Consider the following 5,360-nt stretch of genomic DNA (forward strand, 5'->3'; position numbering starts at 1 on the left):
GAGGGGCACATAACATATTGCAAATGATAATTTAAATTATCAGTATAATGCCCATGAGCTTATAATCGTTGTTTCTACAATCCGTGTGACCCTCAACCCGCATATTTATGCTTCTAACGTCCGTTTAACTCGTCTAGAATTTACGTTGAATAATTTCACTTTGACTATCGTATACCACTTTTGCGTTGTGGAGATCCCTGGTAAACATCTACGATAACGATGAATAAACACGTCCTTCTAAGCGATATTATAGTTAACAGTTCAACATTTAATACATAACAGGATTACCATATTCATATTGATCTTCTCTTGCTAAAGGTGTAAATCGAAGTACGGTAAAACTTATCTAGAGGGCCGCCATATTGAGGGTGCCAGAACAATCCCATCACTCATTGCGATGAGAACGTTAAAGGGGGCGCGGCGGTAAATAATTACTTTAATTAAAATAGTGGACAAAAGGCGAATCTGAACTAACAATCAGCTTGTAGATGTGTCAACTTCAGCTTCAAAAGAATGCATTAAAATAGGTATGTCACAGTGGCTGCACAATAATTCTGCTACACTGTGCATGCAAGCATAACAGTGAATTGAAAAGCGCGCGCTTCAAAGTTGGCCAATTTTAGAAAACATCCATGTCGATAAATGAATTTCCTCATATGCTTCATTTATCCAAATTGTCTGAATTTTTAATATATGGTGTGTGAAGCCTTTCCGAGGCTACCATCGGGTCCTCAAAAAATAGAAATTGTTTTGTTTAATTAAGATCTACTGCCTGTTTTGATGGATTTTTGAAGATCGCTCATAAATCAGTAAATATAGGCCTATTGAAATAAAGGGACCTACCACCATTTAGCTGAAATACTAATATTTCTTAGCATGTAAATTATTTCCGTCGACAACGAATGAAACACTTGAGGAAAACTAGTTGAAACAAAACATTATCAAAGATATTTTTACGGAGTAATTTTCCAAACCACAATAGCTCTAAGCCATTGTGTGTGTCCAAGGCCATACTATTTTTTATATACGCGGTACAGTGGAATGTCTGTTCCTTTTACCATTTGTCCTCCCAGTAATCCAGATAACAAAATGTTAATTGAAAGTCTCATTGCAAATGAATTTTTATTTTTACTTTTCGGACTTGGCTTTGAGTAATGGTGACACATGCCATGTTTACAGAAAGAAAAAAAATTCTATTCCAGACATCGTCAAAATGTCACACTTTGTATGTTTTGTATTATATTTAAGTAATTAACTGCAGTTTCTTTATTCAACATCATAACAGGTTCATCCTATTGTTCTGCATGTGTTGAATTCACCATCGGTTACACTTCCTACAAATTTTGAATCAAATTGAACAGCACTGAAACCTTGTATCAATTTTGGGCAACAATGATGAGAGGTGTAACTAATTATGCTAACCTACTCAAATACATCTTTTCTATTTAATACTCACTTTAATTGATATTTCACAAAAGTTAACAATTAAATTTTAAAATAAATTTTGGTTCTATCATTGTTTTTCATCATGTCTATTGCCCATGCTCTCTATAGTATCATTCTAACCAAGCTCCACAGTGTTCCACATTGCAGGTATCACTTGGCCCACACACTTGTAAGACTTGTGAAGATTTGGATACTTGTTTTGTGAAAGGTTTGATAGAAATAGACAAAACACTGTACAAATTAAGCAATACAAGTGGGTTCTATGACATTTTATGCAATGTGAAACACAAAACAAACTTTTACAACTATATTGCACGGTCTGCAATCACTGTCGAAAGATCTTAAACATAAACATTTTATATGACAGAGAACAATTAAAAGAAGGTGCAATGAAACTATCAGAGCCTGGTGAACTTTTTCTAAACAACCAACCCACCGCCTTACCGTAGCCCACAGTCAAACTTTGAGAGTGAGGGGGGGGGGGGTCAAAATTTGGACTTTTGATATTTGCTATTTTGAAAATATTGTAAGTGATATTGAGTTGAAACTTAGTTGTTTGTTGTAATTTTCTTTCATATTTAGCCAAAAATCTGGTGAAAATTGCATGCATATCATCATCATCAGTTGACTGCGGAGCAGGCAACCTCTAGTCTCCTCGAACTGCTGCATGCTTGTATGATTAGCCAAAACACAGTTTTAGCCTATTTAGCTGTGATTTCCAGTTATAGTTACCTTTCATTATGACAGTATCATCAGTATGTGTGGAGCATGGTGATACTTATTTTAGTATCTATAGAGGAGACCCATAGCTATACACTGATACCAAATAACAGTATTAGATGTTTTGTCACAATAAAATAAATTCTGAGGGTGTTTACACCCTCCCCCTTTCAGTAGATGAATCTAAACAAGTGGGCCAGGTACACGAGGGTAAACCAGATTGGAGTTTAAATGTTGAAGACTCTTACCAATAGGTATGAGACCAACTTTGAACATTTCTTCGCTGATCTCTTTCACCATTTCTCTGAGTTGGCGATCTGATATCCCGGTATAAGCAATATATCTGACAGGTATGCAATATGGCTTTCTACGCCTTTCCTCATGGGCTATTGCAAAAACCAGCACATGAGTTGCTGGTGTTCTCATCAGCCTGTACGTGTTGCGAAGGAGTTGCTTGAAGTCGCTGTGATGCTCTTTCAGAGCCTGTGTAATTTTGCTTGTTTCTTGTCCCTGTAATGAAAAGAACATTTATACCGCATGTTTCTTGGTATTATCACTATTATGTGTAGCTGAAATCCATGATGATTAAGAGTGAAAAAGTTTTCAAAGTGCAGATCAATGTCATTTACCTGTTCTGTGCTACACACAAAGACCCACAGGCCACACTGCAGTTTCACTTCAAATGGCAAGGTAGTTTAAGGGTTTCAACACCAAGGGAGGTGTATTCAGTGCCATCTTGAGCCAAAATTGGGGGTATTTGTGTTTGCTTGGAGTGTGCCTGAAACCAATCGGTTCTTGTATGCGACCTGATGTTAGACAGATTTGAAGAGCTGATTGGTAAGAGGGCTTACATCTACTTTTGGTCTTTTTGAGAAAAACAGCATTTTTTATTGTGCAATTATTACTTGTTCGATTTGATTCATTTTGGTTTGGGATAAAGTGTTGATGAATAGAAATTTTCAAGCTTTTCTATTTATTTTATTAATTCTTTTATATCGTGCCTTTTGTGGATGTAAGGCCTTTTTCAGCACAATAAATTTACTTGTTTTCTAGAAACCATCTTTGCAATCAAATTAGTCCATTTTGTTGCACTACTTTATGCAACTTGACTAATGCTTTCAAAATCAAAAAGAAAAATTGAAATAGTTCATTTACTTTTTTAATTATGAATATTTAATTAAATTTGCCAAAATGCTATTTTCGGCCATTTTTGGACTATTTCCGAAGCTACAACTTTTGCTAATTAAAATTAATTTTTTCAAAGATAGTAACCCCTACTTGTGAACAGCTCTTTTCAGTGCCACAAAAACCTTTAAAATGAGCAGATAGGCGAGATCTGCGTGTTCTCTGTTGACAAGGGGCAGTCTTCAGTGAACAGCTCTTTTCAGATCCAACAGTAGGCAAGGGGCGACCTACATGTCTCATTCTTAGGTACTTTGTCCTGAAGAAGTCAGAGCTACTCTTCTTGACGAAAGCTTGAGACTGCTAAACTTGTCTGACGGTGAACCCGCTAAAAACCCACAAACAGTTTGTTTTGGTTTTAAAAGTTAAACAACATTCAAGGCTACTATAAAACATTTTATATTCATTTTAAATTCAGATTTTCGGAAATTCCTGAAGATTTCCCGAAGGGGAAATATACAATATCTCCAGAAGGGAACAACAACCACCAAAATGTGAATTTTTACCCACACTATAATGTTATGCCAATAACTCGGTCAGAGGTGGAAGTCATTAAGCCCTTTTGTATCTCAGCTCTTCATTTGATGATTCGTAGCGCAAAACAATGTCAACTGCACCACAGAAGCAAAATAATGCTTATTCATTTTCAGCACACTGTAGGCAAACCTGGATACCTCAATTCTTGCTCCCTCGGTTTAATATTGAGGGTTTCAATAATCTTGGCATGTTTCGAAACCATCTTGTTGTGTGAGTTTAATGCCAAACATTCCTAGTAGAACTCAACTCATGGTAATATGCACATGTTCCAAATCAAAATTGGTTTATTACTTAAACCTTATGAATCACACTCTGTGGATAGCTTACATACCTCATTAAGTTGCTTCTGTAAGGATTCAAATGTTTCAATGGCTTCAACCAAATGTTCCTGCATTACACTGTGCTCATGCTTAGCCCAGCACAACTCTTTCAATTTTCTCTGACTAGTAGCTGCCATATTCGACTTGGTGTTGAACTCATTTGTAGCCTTTTGTAACCCAACTTCCACTGTTTCCAAATTCACTCTTAATTCTTCCAACTCCAGTTCTATTTGCTCTATATCCCCCTTTATCCCCCTTTATCATCCTGTCATATCTATCTAGCCTGTTCATGTATTCTCTGTGCATCTGGAACAAAATAAGTAAAATAATGATAGTTTATAATTACGCTAACATTCAACTTCTATGATTGAGAAACACATTGTTCTATCTATTTTGGTTTTGCTTCTTTGCAACATGACATAATGGTGTTTTGAAAATCACTCATAATAAAATGCGCGTATTGTCTCACACCCAGGAGTTCAATTGCTTGCGAAGTGCAGAGACCCCGGGGGGGGCACTGGTTATTGACAAGGGGGTATCATGCGGGGCCACGAAGTTTCAAATATCACCCTAAACAAGTATTTATGAGGTCTGAAAATGCACCCCTAAACAAGTATGACAAGTGCAATTTCATACCCTAAATAAGTATTGACATTATTTTTGCCCCCATTAGAAGCGAGTTAATCAGTCATATTTTGACTCTAAAACCATGGGAAAACACAATTTCAAAAGTTCATAACTTTTAACCTTTATTACATACAACATTTGTCTCAAAGGACCCTAAACACTGATTTATTGTACAACTTTAGATACCCTATTCACGATACGTAAGTACAGTGCCTGATCATGAAAAAAGACCCTTTTTACTTGAATCTTTGGCCACGCATGATACCCCCTGGTCAATGACCAGTGGCCCCCTTGGGGCAGAGACCTATTTGGCAAAAAAAAACTCCTCAAAATGGTTGTAAGCATCTGCTAGTATATATCATGAGCTAGCCCATATCAAATGAAATAGATAAAAGGTGACCAAAGGGTGCTCATAAGAAGTTGGGTGAAATATTGTGATCAGATTTAAAATAGGAGCGGGAAATTAGAAATTTTTGACTTGTTTTGCCATAAAATTTTTACTTTAAAATTTTCAACAACATCATTGGA

This window comes from Amphiura filiformis, chromosome 14 (genome assembly GCF_039555335.1).
Source record: "Amphiura filiformis chromosome 14, Afil_fr2py, whole genome shotgun sequence".
Classification (NCBI taxonomy): domain Eukaryota; kingdom Metazoa; phylum Echinodermata; class Ophiuroidea; order Amphilepidida; family Amphiuridae; genus Amphiura; species Amphiura filiformis.